The sequence below is a fragment of the Quercus suber genome, unplaced genomic scaffold (assembly GCF_002906115.3).
Source record: "Quercus suber isolate HL8 unplaced genomic scaffold, Cork oak 2.0 scaffold_114, whole genome shotgun sequence".
In the NCBI taxonomy this organism is placed as follows: domain Eukaryota; kingdom Viridiplantae; phylum Streptophyta; class Magnoliopsida; order Fagales; family Fagaceae; genus Quercus; species Quercus suber.
Window position 1 is genome coordinate 860,236 of NW_027069579.1, and position 14,125 is coordinate 874,360.

Consider the following 14,125-nt stretch of genomic DNA (forward strand, 5'->3'; position numbering starts at 1 on the left):
CATCATTGAGGAACGGAGGCCCAAGTCGCAAGGGTTACATGTGGTGTCTACAAATCTCACTCACACAATTGCACCCAAACAAGCCACAAAAGGGGAGGGATGCAACCAAGCGAGACAAAAAGGAACAAAAAGGCCAATAAACACATACTAAGAGGGAAACAAAGCATATGAGGCATGGTAAAGATGCAAGAAGCCAAATCTAAACATGCAAGCATGGATCTAAAGGAAGAACACCCAAACAAGGCATCACAAGATAGATCTTAAAAAAAAACTCATAAAAGCATGTAAAAATGGCAAACAAAGCATAGACATGCAAATAGGAACTAATCCAAACCCTTTATTGAACTTAGGTGTATGGATGTAGGCCTAGACCAATAGATCTAGATCCTTCCCAAAAACAAGACACAAGAAAAAAGGCATGAACAAAGCAATAAAAGCTAAAAGACACTTCAGCATAGCATCCAAACAAGGCATTTAAGCACATAAACATGGCAAAAAGCACAAACAAAGAATTTAAACATACCCTAGCCCAAGAAGGCTAAGCCAACAATATCAAAGCAATAAAATATGCTAGGAAAGCAATAAAGAGCTAAAAATTAAATGGGTGTAAATTGTAGCTAAAAAGCTACATCTACAACCCCCCCCCCCCCCCCAAAAAACCTCAAAACCAAGGTAAATGGACCAAGGAGGAGGAGATGGAAGTAAGAACACACCTCTTGATGTATAAAAGATGAGAGAATCAAGGGCTTATCTGTGCGTGTTTGGGAGAGAATTTAGGAGGAGAGAGAGAGAGAGAGAGAAATGCTCTAGAAAATTGCTCTTAGTGCCCAAATTTTTTTTTTTCCAATTCTGAAAGCTAAGGGTGTTTATATGTTTGGCGAAAAGCCACTTTTAGTCCCTACATTTTTCGGCGATTCTTATTTTAATCCATACATTTTATTTTTACCGCTTTTAGTCCCTATCCTGAAAAACGCTTCCCATTTTGGTCCCTACCGTTACATCGGAAACAGAAAAAGCTAACGTGGCAAATAGTAGAAATAAATAATAGTAAATTAATGTACATGTGGCCTAAATTAATAATAAAAAATATTTTTTGGCATTAAAAAATGCCACGTCAGCATCTAAATTAAAAAAAAATTAATTTATTAATTTTAACTAAATTAAAAAATTAAAAACAGAATTAAAAACTAAAAATTACATGAATTGAGATCTAAGTGTGTCTTAAACAAGAACACAAACTCAAATCCAAGAACACAAACTCATAAATTAAAAAAAAAAAAATATATATTACAGATCTAAGCCACGGGATATTTTCATTTTCTCAAAAATCTCTATCTCTCTCTCTCTCGGGCTTGGATTCCTCCAACCCCAAACCCAACTCGCTGCTGAGTTTCTTTCCTCAATGATGATGACTAAGTGACTCGTCATCTTCTTCTTCGAAATTCCCAGAAATCAGCCTTGCCGCTTTGACGAGTAAACCCAGACAATCAGTGCTCTTGTTCTCATTTTCTTCTCTCTTAAACGCCACAGTTTTGACCACCACCACCTCGTCGTTATCGTTGTCAATTTCGCTACTTTCTTCAACTCGTTGCTAGGTTGTGATCTCTGAAACTTCCACAGCTTTCTCCGCCGCAAGTTTCTCTTTCGGATCGTATTCACTTTCCGAGCTCTTCTCTGCCGCCACCGCCACTACGTGATCAACATGTATAGCAGGCACAGACTCAGCCATCGAATCTGTGCTCTTAGCAGAGACTTTACCTACAACAACGCTGCACTGAGGTTGTTTCCATTCTTAGCCAAAGACTCTTCCTCCTCTTCAGACTCCACGAGAGGACCTAATCTCAGATTCAAATCGATGCCAACCCCTCAATTATTGTTGTTCTCACTCCGATTTGTTTCAAAATCTTGACTTTCTTTTGGGGTTTCTGGAGGTGGGATAGAAGAAATTATACCCAGAATCTTGTTCAAGCACATTTGAACTTTGGAATATCCATGACGTACTCGAGTAGAGCAAGAATCGCGTACCGATGATAGGAATGGTTTAGGACTTGATACGAAGCCATTTTTGTGTTTTTTTGAAGCTTTTCTCAGCTTCCCATTCCAAAGCTCTGCAACCAAGAGCTTTAATTTTCTACAGATCACGAGGAATCCAAGCCCAAGAGAGAGAGAGATAGAGATTTTTGAGAAAATAAAAATATCCCGTGGCTTAGATCTGTAATTTTTTTTTTTTTTTAATTTCTAGGTTTGTGTTCTTGGATCTTAGTATGTGTTTTTATTGTTTTTGTTCAAGACACACTTAGATCTCAATTCATGTAATTTTTAGTCTTTAATTCTGTTTTTAATTTTTTTTATTTAGTTAAAATTAATAAATTAATTTTTTTTAATTTAGATGCTGATGTGGCATTTTTTAATGTCAAAAAACATTTTTTTATTATTAATTTAGGCCACGTGGACATTAATTTACTATTTTTTATTTCTACCATTTGCCACGTCAGCTTTCTCCATTTCTTATATAACGGCAAGGACCAAAACGGGAAGCATTTTTTAGAATAAGGACTAAAAACGGTAAAAATAAAATGTAGGGACTAAAATAGAAATTACCTGGTACTAAAAGTGGCTTTTCGCCTATATGTTTTTATCTGACATCAGCAGTCTTGTCATTTTTCTCCATCTTTTTGGTTTTGACTTTGATTGATAATCTGAAGGTCTTCCCCTGCTCTGATTGATCTGAACTTAGTACCACTGGAAAGGTATGGAAGTATAGTTTCCAAATCACCTGAATTTTTAAAAATCAATGATCGGATCAAAAGGCATGGCCTTGGTAAGCGAGCTGATGTGCTAGCACGATTTTCAAGATATCTCAAACATTTTAACTTTGATTTCAACCTAGAGTAGTCATTGGAAAGGGAATTCAATATTATTTGCCATGACATCAATTTCAACCCGTTCTAATGGTCAGATCAAAATTAGGGTTTCAATCGTTGTTGGGAGTTAACTTCAGGTCAAAGTTGATAAAAAGCTCCAATAAGCTTGGATTTAACATAGACTCATGAAAAATGTTGTTTTTGTGTGGTTTTGACCAATTTTGACCTTTAATAACTCCTAAGTTAACCAGCGGCATTTTGATCATTTTGACCTAAAATGGCACTTTGGGTGCTCTGATGCCCGAACGGGTTGAACCATGATGACCTAGATTATCCCACAGTCCCCTAGTGAGAAAATAATATATTTGGAATTTTTGGGGTCCAACATGCAAATCGATGACGGACAAAATTCGATATCCACATAAGAAGGTCAGAAACTTTTACCCTACAGAAACTCTATCAAAATCCCCTCAGAATATCTAAACCAAGAGTTTTAGTCTAGAAGGGTAGAAAGAGGGTGAGGACTAGTTTGATTTTTAGCCATCCTTGGTTAGAAAATAATCTCTTGCTTACTCGTGTTCAAACCTCTAGTTGGTTCAAGCTTGCAAGCACACCTCTTTAGGGTCATTCAACCAACCCTAATCGAATCGTTCGACTCATCCTCCCACACACACAATTGTAGTAGTTGATTTTCAACCGAGAGGCCAGTCAAAAATAACATCACTATCAGTGCTAAAAGGAGGAGATATGGATCTTTCCCATGATCCACACTCTCATCCTCGATTCTTGTTTTTCTTTATTTATTATGTTTTTGTTTTTTCTAATCTCTTAATGTGTTTATCCTGCATCATAACATGCTTTGTGGTAGTTGTTTGATCCATTTCCTTACTTGGACAAGCATGTTTGGAACTCTTGGATGACCTATTTGGACAGTGGTAGATTTTTACTCTCCATCAAATGAGTTTGTCATGGAGGTGGATTCTCTCGTTATTACCCAAGCTTTGAGTGAACTATCTCACCCACCTTTGTCAGTTGCTTCTGTTATCTATGGTATGAGTACTGTTATCCATGAATTCTGTAGGGTTAATATTTCTCACATTCAAAGGTAAGGAAATATGCATGTTCATTTGTTAGTAAAACATGCTTTAAATATTGATGATTTCTTAGTTTAGATTAAAGAGATGCATTGTTTTCTAGAACAAACTCTTATCTAGGATATATCTACTTTTTTTTAAGTAATATTCATACGCATCCTAAAAAAATAAAATAAAATAAAATTGCATGGGTTTTTTTTTTTTTTTTTTTTTTTTATTTTTTTTTTTTTTGAGTCAACTTAAATACAATTGTTTTATTTTTTACTTAAACCATTCACACCCACCCATATATATATATATATATATCGACTCTATCATTGATAATTTTTGTACAAAAAATGAAAATTGAGCACTTTTCTCCCTAATTGTTATTGAGAAATTTTAGTTGGCCCGATCTTACAAGTCTACAACTACTACAACTGGTGACCCGCATTGAACCGATAGAATATACATTATATGTCTATGATACACCCTTTTGCATTTATAGATTTTTTTGCAAAATAACACCATTTTGGGCCTCGCAACACCAGATCGATATCGCTTGACTATGAGTTTATTGTGGTTCTAGTTGTCCTCCTCTGGTGACCCACCACTCCTCCCCTCGCGCTGCCACTAGATTTCTAGTCAAGGGTTTTATCCACGCATTGTCAAGGGTTTCTCTTATGACTATTTGTCTCCATCTCTCCATGCATTTGTCTTGTCCTTGAATTTTGAGGCTATATCCATTTCTAGTTAGAAGTCTACAACAGAAGCAAAAATGCCTGCACTATCTCAAAATGCTACTTGGTCTTTAGTTACTCCCTCTACGGAAAACTATTGTTGGGTGTTGTTGGGTGTATATTATGAAGTACTTGCTTGACGGTTCTATTGAACGTATGAAAGCTCGCTTGGTTGCCAAAGGGTATACCCAAACATACGGCATTGACTTTGAAGAGACATTTTCGCCTGTTGCTAAAATTTCATCTTTCAAGATATTGATTTCCTTAGTTGCTAATTTGAGCTAGCCCACTATTTCAATTAGACATTAAAAATGCCTTCTTGAATGGAGATTTCAAGGAAAATGCATATATGGAGCTGTAAGAAAACATAGTTTGTATCGCCTACAAAACATATGCAGCGGAAAATTAACGGATCTACTTCATTCGCAATTGATAACATGTACTATGTAAATTTTAGAATTTAAGAACAAGAGAGTGTACCTTGGTGCAGTGAAATTCAAAACCAAAGATTAGAAGTACTTGGGAACACTTTTAATCTTCACTCCAATTCCACTTATGCCCAAGAAGTATGGTCTCTCAATCAATTTATACGTATATGTTCAAGGGAGAATAAGAGAGTGGCTTACACTTACATACACACCATTTTCATACATTACCATATATTACAAAATTCTGTATGTTTCTCTCCTTATATATTACTGATTATCTAATTGGGCTAACCTTTTGGGTCATTCCAATTGAACTTTAGTATGTGGCTTGAAATGGGACCAAAAGGGAAAAATAAGACACTAGCTCCAATAAATTTTGGGTCTTTCTATCAACTCTTGACAAACCTAAAATTACCATTAATTATATTTAACATCACCATATAAATATAATTGCACTCTAAGTCTTATTAATAAATTATATCCCAAGACCTTATTATACATTCAACCCCTTCATTAAAACATTCGTAGTAATACAAAGTCATGAATGTTGACTGCCACTTTAAAGATTACTAAATCTTAATCCTTGAATACTCGGTTTAATCCTTTAAGCTATTCATAATATATTTATGAAATCTAATTTCATAAATATATACTTTAGTAATTTCTTACTAAAGTGGTTAGGCCAAAAATTCTGAATAACCAAACCCATTAAACTTATCTCAAGAAAATATTTTATATCTCCGTTAAGAGATTATGAATTCCATCTTGAGAATATATGTTCCTTTAACATTAAATGTAGCTGCCCAACATACTGAGATTTTGATCGTAACTTTACATCTCACTCTTGATATATCAAAGCAATCTACACTTCATGATCAAGTTCATTATTCTCTCAGGATTGAGAGTTCATGTAAATAGAAGTCGTAAGATTTATTATTCATTTGACAGTCATTAGTAGAATAATTAATCTTACAGCGGTCTAGTTTAATATGTCTTAACACTTAAAACATATCAACATATCAACTAGAAGTCTCCACTTCCATAATCAAGATAAATCGTCTTAGTTGATATGTTATAGTCTTCGCAAATGAAATGCCCAATTTTATAACCTATTACGAACTAAAATTCTGAGTTTACAAAGAATTTATGATTTATATCTTCTGTGATTAAATCACATAAATCATATACTATGCATCACATGGACTATATGATAATGTCCAAATATTCATGTTACTATTATTTTAGATAATAATAAAACAACTTTATTAATCACAACATAATATCATACATAATATCATACATTGTATCATACAATAGGATTTAAATGGCACATATCCTAAAAGGAGCAACCGCCCAAGTTTGTTGCTTAGGGAGAGTCTAGAAAGGTGTGTAGGTTGTATAAGGTCATCTATGGTTTTAAGCAATCTCCTAGAGCTTGGTTTGGCAAATTTAATGAAGCAATGCTAAAGTTTGGGTTGCGACATAGCCAATCTGATCACTTTGTGTTTTCTCATACCTCTGCAAGAGGAAATATTTTGTTGATAGTGTATGTTAATGATATTATAATCATTGGTGATGACAAGAAGGATATTGATGATTTGAAGAGATACCTTCAAAACTCCTTATGAACTAAGGATCTGGGAAAACTTCACTATTTCTTGGGTATTGAGGTAGCACAATCTAAAGAAAATATCAATTTAACACAAAGAAAATATGTCCTGTATATTTTTAAAGAAATAGGCTTGTTAGGATCGAAACCTGTTGTGACCCCTATGGATCCTAATGTTAAGTTGTATGAAGATTAGGGGGAGTTGTTATCTAATCTTGAGAGATATCATTGTTTGGTTGGTAAGTCAAATTATCTTACAATTACTCTCCCAGATAATATCATTTGCAATTAGTGCTGTGAGCTAGTACATGAAAACTCATTGCCTTCCACATTGGGAGGCAATTATTTGGATAGAGAGGTATCTTAAAGCACATCTAGGCCATGTTCTTTTGTATAAAGCTAAGGTCATCTACAAGTGGAAGCCTTTACAGATGCAGATTGGGCATGATCACTTCCAGACAGAAAATCCTCTACATATTGCACATTTCTAAAGGAAACCTAATTACTTAGAAAAGCAAGAAACAAACTATTGTAACCAGATCTAGTTCAGAGGTAGAGAATAGAGCCATGTCACATACATCATGCAAGTTTATATCAATTAAGCATTTATTTGAGGAATTAAAATTCGTTGTGAAGGCGCCTATGGCTATGCATTGTGATAATCAAGCAGCTCCCAATACAGTGTTCCATATGTGTCAACAAGAGTTCAAATTGGTGAAATGTTTCCCACAAATTTATGTAAAATTCATTTAGATTTATTATGTAACAAGTTTGGATTGTATGATATATACTCTCGAGCTTGAAGGAGAGTGTTACTTATGGATTACTACAATGTCAAGGTCAAAATTGGTATTTTGTACTATACCCATATATATATTAATAAAATATCAAACCCTAAACACTTTTACCCGACAACAAAAAAGAAATTTGTTATTGGTTTGTGTAATGCAACCTTCTTCAAGGTATGATGCTAAGGAACCCTCAATGTAATGCCTAGAAATTTATCTTTTATTTCATTTTTACTATTCACAGCACAAGAATAACCACCCAAACATATTTACTCCTGTGTTTCAGCCCCTAACCCTACTATTCCTTTTCTCCTTTGAAAACCCTATAATCCCTATTATTTTCTAGACTACTCCCCACCAAAACCTAACCCTATTTCCTCAAAATTGAAGCTATACTAGATATATAGCCAGAATTCTAAATCTAATTTTGTTTCTTCCCCCTTGTCCTACGTCACACCTTCGCCACCATTCTTACAAGGGAAAGAGGTTTCATTTAAATTAAACCTAATTAGTCTTGAACCCACGATCTCACCTTCCACACTATTCTTACAAGGGAATGACAAGTCACTTAACATAAGGCTCATTACAATTTCCAATAATAGTTTACTAGCATTTTGGACGTCTCAAGAGCTTTTGATATTTGATTAATTTAATAGAAGCCATTTGCTGTCATTATTACTTATATTGGAAAGAACAATATAGTTGAACTTTAATTGGAGGTTTCCATTGCTTGTTGTCCTCAATAGCTTCACTCCTACAAATTTTCCCATCCTAAATCACATGAGTAAACAATTAGGCTACTCAACGTAAATACAGGGGTGAGGGGAATACAGAGAGAAAATGCAAACCAAATAGGAAAACAGATACAAGTATCAAAGTTGCACCATGGGAGGCCATAAATAAGAGCATGTATGTTAACGTGCAGAAACAGATGCAAATTACTAAATTTGTGAACAAAATTTATTTGGTATATGTCCTGTGATTTATGGAACGCTATTAAAAAAATATAAATTGGCTTTGCAAGCAACTATTTTAATTTTACTTTTATGGATTTCAACATCTTCGACTGACAGGAATGAAGGGTAGAGCTAGATGTTGCTTAAGGTAGGCCATGATCCTTTAAAAAATATACAAACTAGTTGCATCCTACTTTGAATTTTAAGTCCAAACAAATCATGAAGTCCCTTGGACCTCAGGACAACATACCACTAAGCTAAGCCACCCTCCACTAATCATGAAGAAGAAGTCTCAACACAACTCAATTGCAATTTTTATCCGGAATGGTTGAGGTCAGTTACGAGTACTTTTCCCAACTAATTGGAGTCCACTACAAGAATAATTCACCACTTGACCTATCAAAAAATAAAAGAATACTTCAACTCTTGGGAATATGTACACTCATACTTTTGCTTGCATCTTTGATAACGATATCCTTCCTCACTACTACTTAAATTATATATTGCCTCCCTATATTCATTTTTGCTTCTTCAATCTCAATTAAATCACTCTTTTGCACTTGTACATCTATAGGTCATCTTCACTACAAAACATGTTGGGAAACAAATGCAGTAAAATAAAACAGGAAAGAATTACTGGTCTGTTTCATGACATGGATTTGGATTTGAATTTGGATTTGAGGAAGCCCAAATCCAAATCCTTTGTTTGGGTAAAGTTAAAAGAAATGGATTTGGATTTGGCCAAAATCCATCTTGGATTTTAGGGGTCCAAATCCATGGATTTGAAATCTCCTCACAAACCCAAGAATTTAGAAATCTCTCGCCCAACCCACACACTCGTGCTCTCTTCTCAATTCTTCATCCGCTCCAGAAACTCTGTCACACAGACTCACGCTCTCACTTTTCCTCGACCAAGCTGTTCTTCTTTCTCTCTTTCTCGCAGCAAGGTTTGTCTCTCTCAACTCTTTTCTTCCTCTTTATCCTCTCTTTCTACTAAATCTGAATCATAAAGGCTCCAGGGTTTTCTGTGGGTTTTTTTTTTTTTTTTTTTTTTTTTTTTTTTTTTTTTTTTTTTTTTTCGGTGGGTTTGTTTGGGTTTCCTTTGATTTTTGTGTGGGTTTTGTTTGGGATTCGTTTGATTTGTTTGTGGGTTTTGTTTCATAGTATTTTTAATGATTTGTTTTGGGTTTGTCTTTATTTTCTATTTCTATTTTCGTTTGTGGGTTTGTAATGCAAATGATGTGTTTGATGAAATGCTTATATGAACTGTCTATGAGTTGTGTAAGTAGTACTTTTACTCTTTACTCTATTATGTCCAAAGGGTAGTGGCTGGAGTTACTAGGTTCACACAACTCTACTGGAACTACCTGAATTTGTATGACTATTTTTTAATAGTTGAGAGGAAATATCATTCTCTATTAAGGGATTTGTATCCAGCACCAAAACTTATCATCATAAATACGTCCATGGAAGCCTTCTCATGATTTATGCCCGGAAATGGCCTGTCCAAGTAGGGATGGCAATTTTTGCCCGACCCGCGGGTACCCGGCCCGACCTGACCTTAATGGGCCGGGTTTTACCCGGTCCGATTAAAAATAAGGTCGGGTATGGGTTTAAAAAAAAAAAACCCGAAGCGGGGTCGGGTCCGGGTTTTATTAAAAAACCCGAAACCCGACCCGTGACCCGACCCGGAAAAAACCCTGTACCTGAAATTACTAAAATACCCAATATATATATATATATACACCCCTAAAATCTAACCCTAAATTCCCTAATCCCCCATTTCTTCTTCAGCAGCCTCCCTCCCTCTCAATCTGACATTCCCACACTCCCTCACCCTCACTTTATCTCAAACCACCACCGTGAACACCACCAAAGCTCAGACGGCGAGACACCCAACCCACATACGCCGCCGATTCACTCCGACCCTCAGTCCCTCTCCCTCAGCTCACACCGTTGACTCTTCTCGTCGAGCTGTCGCCGTTTTTCTTCAGCCTTCAGCCTTCAGTGAAAACGTCAACACTACTTATTCTTCTATCCCAAAACCTGGAAAGTGTCTCAAACTTAAAGTCGTAGAAGCCTAAGAAAAAAAAAGAAAAAAAAAAAAGAAACTTAAAGTTGCAGAGCATAGAGAAAGAGAGAGGCGTATGGCTCACCAGTCACCACACAAACTCGACTGGTTAGGGGACTTAGGACTTAGATGACGGTGTCAAAGACTCAGAGGATCACTGATTGGAATCCCTCTTGAACCGTTGCATATGCAGCGTATGTAATTTTTTTTTTTTTAAGAAATTCATATTTTATTTTTGGGAGTAAATGGTTGTGACTTGTGAAGTTGATGTTGTGATTTGTGTGTATTTATTTAGATTTTTGAATCATAATTTAATTTAGATGGGTATCCTAACTAAGAAGGGATTTGGGTTTTTTTTCTTTTTTAGTTATTGTAAATTTGTTAATGGGCTAAAGAATGGGTCGTGCTTTTTAGGATTGGAATGGGCATATATATATATATTTTTGTCAAAAATCTTAGGGGTGCCGCGTGCCGGTGATTAAATTATTTTCAATTTTTAAGATAATTTTCTCTTCAAATTACATGCTTCAAATTACAAAAAAAAATTTGCGCTTAAATTTTTTTTTTTTTTTTTTTTGTGCGGTTGGGCCGCGAATTGGGCCCAATCCTAAACGGGGCCCGGTTGGGGCGGGTCCGGCCCCAAAAAAAAACCCGGTACCCTAAACGGTCCGGGTTCGGATTACGGGTATTGCCCCCCGGGTCGGGTTCGGGTATGAAAAAACCCGACCCGGCCTGAACCCGACCCGTTGCCATTCCTATGTCCAAGCCATTTGCACACTGCCCTTTTATTGAGCAACGTCTAATTTTAGTGTCAAATTATATAATATCAGAGTTGGATAATTGGATGCAATTATTGTGTTGTTTCAAGTGGCATACAATAATCTTTCCAATTTATTGCTAAGTAGATGTTAATGTTAATTGTGTTAGAAAATTTTGTTAATACAAAAGTAGTAGGCAATGGTTTGTAATTACTCTAAAATCCTTTTGGAAAAGTATGTTGTTCCATTATTTGCAAAAAAGCATTTTTCTTCATTTTTTTTATTTTATTGTATCTGGTGTCAATTTGGTTTGTTTGTACAAACAAACAAGTTAGTGTATTTGTGGTGGTTTTAGTGAGATGTACCCAGCATGTTATTAACTGGGATGGCAATAGAAATGGATCTTGTAGTCTTATAATGTTGAGCTTAGCTAAGAATAAAACTTTGGCAGAATTCTTTATTGTGTCCAAGTTTTATCTGTTTAGCTAATCATGGTATGCCGTGGTGGGTGGTTTTTTCTATTGGTTGATGAAGACTTTGCAGAACAAGCTCCTCCGCAGTTTCTTCCTTATCATCTGTGGAAGGCCCAGTAAAAAGAGTACTTTAAGAAATTGAATAAGAGTAGTTTGATGCTTTAAAGCTTAACGTTTAGCATCAGATGTTGAGGGTTATTTGTGTGTGTGTGTGTTCAGTTGATTATTGCAAGAGAAACTCTTGAAGCCTGTTATGTTACAGATGAAAGTTTTGATTTTATTGTGACTTCTTGGTTGTTGAAAAGATTTAGCATATGAAAAATAAACAACTTAAATTTGGAAGTTAAGTTGTCATGTTATCTAATTTGCATAGGTATATTTGCTTATTCCATAATTGTGTGTGAAGAATGTTGAAATAATTTTGTAACTTATCTATTAGTGGGAATTGAATTTTTAGCTTTATTTTTACTTTAAAATTCTTACTGCACTGTTGTTTCTCCTAGTGAGAAGTATTGATTCATTTTTATATGCATAGGATGGCCTAGTATAGATAAACTTTTTGTATGTTTTTTGATTGCTGGATGAAATTGGTTGTCTTTGTTGCAGCAGTGCTGCTTATCTTTTGAATTCTCCCATTGCACAACAACCATGTCAACATTTGTTATCAACAAGTTCTATGACCGAGCCTCACCAAAGAAAAAGGAGTAAGAAAGATCCACTAGTGGAAGTTGTTGCAGATATTGTTCCTCTCTTTTAATTGTTAAGAACTTTCGAATATTTTTTAGTTTGAGATTTTGAATGCTGTGAAAAAACCCATGCATTTGGGCTCTCTCTCTATGTTGATATAGAACATTTTAGTTGTCATTAGTTGACAAGACATTTCATCTTGACAATTGAATTATTAATAGCTTTTCATTACCTAGTATTTATTAATTGGATTATCAATGATTTTTTCATTACCTCATGTATTTATTAAAACTGTTACTAAAACTAAAATGTAGAAGGATTAAGAAAAATAATAATTAAAAAATATATTTTATTAATCTTAAATCCAAATCCAAATTCCAATTTAGGTATCCAAACAATGGAATTTTAAATGATGAATTTCAAATCCTTTATTGTTTAAAAAGACTCAAACAAGGAATTTTAAAATTAATGATTTTCAAATCAATGAACTTCAAATCGAAATCCAAATGTTGCCATCCAAACACAACCTACATGTATCTTATTCGTTTTAACTGATTGTGAAATTGAGAACTACAGAATTTCATAGTGCTTCAAAATAGAAAATAGGTATGTGTTAAATCATATTTTGCCAAAAACGTTGAAGGGTATTAAAGCAATAAGCTTTCACCTGGAAATAGCACATTGCCACGCTCATTTTTGTATATTGTAATTGATTCAAATGTAAATTCAGTCACATTGCAAATCTCAAGACATGTTAGCAGCAGCAAGTTTCTCCTGAAGCTTTGCAATCCGAGCCTGCATTAGCATAGAATGATCCAAAAATATAAGTGTGACAAAAAGAAAACAAAGGTTGTCACATAGTAACTCCTTGAAACAAATGAATACAGAAACAACTCATACCCATAATCAATTAAATCTTTGACTTCAGAGGTGATGCTATATCAAGAAAAGACAGAGCAAATGAAAAAAAAGCATTAAACGAAAATCGCAAATAAACTCTACCAACACAATGTAACAACATGAGCAAAATTCTGCACTAATTTTAGTTCATCAAAAGTACATAAAGAAAACACACACACACGTGTATATAAGTACAAAAGTTCGTCAGTTCTTTGAATGCTCTTGATCTTCAAAGATTTGCGTGAAAGTTCTTTGGGGCTTTAGAGCTTGAATTCAATGAAGTTTCGATGGGTCAAAGTCTTTGAAGTTTCTAGAGGCTTTAAAGCTTGAATCAAGTAATCTTTGAGACTTGTAAGAATGATTTAGATGAATGTTTGTTTTCGAAAATTTATAGTGGAACTTCTTTAGGGCTTTAGAGGCTTGGATCTGTAAAGCTTCACTAATTTATATTTTCTTGATGTTTATGGAGGCTTTTGAGCTTAATTCCAATGAGCTTCAAGAACTAGAAGGATGACTTGAATGCTTTTGCTTCGAAGGTTGAAGTTCTTCATGTCCTTTGAGGATTTGGAGCTTAATTCCAGCAGAACTTCTAGACTGAGAAGGGTCTCTATTTATTCTNAGAGTAGTTTGATGCTTTAAAGCTTAACGTTTAGCATCAGATGTTGAGGGTTATTTGTGTGTGTGTGTGTTCAGTTGATTATTGCAAGAGAAACTCTTGAAGCCTGTTATGTTACAGATGAAAGTTTTGATTTTATTGTGACTTCTTGGTTGTTGAAAA

General features: G+C 34.8%; 1 long non-coding RNA gene across 1 annotated transcript; it reads right to left on the minus strand.

The window, feature by feature from the left end:
* Nucleotides 1–12,919: 12,919 nt before the first annotated feature.
* On the minus strand, nucleotides 12,920–13,923 carry LOC136068410 (uncharacterized). The gene is made up of 2 exons (XR_010629770.1): nucleotides 13,348–13,923; nucleotides 12,920–13,242 (listed from the first exon to the last, which is right to left on the minus strand). It is a non-coding gene; the product is annotated as an uncharacterized LOC136068410 (long non-coding RNA).
* Between the last annotated feature and the right edge of the window lie 202 nt (nucleotides 13,924–14,125).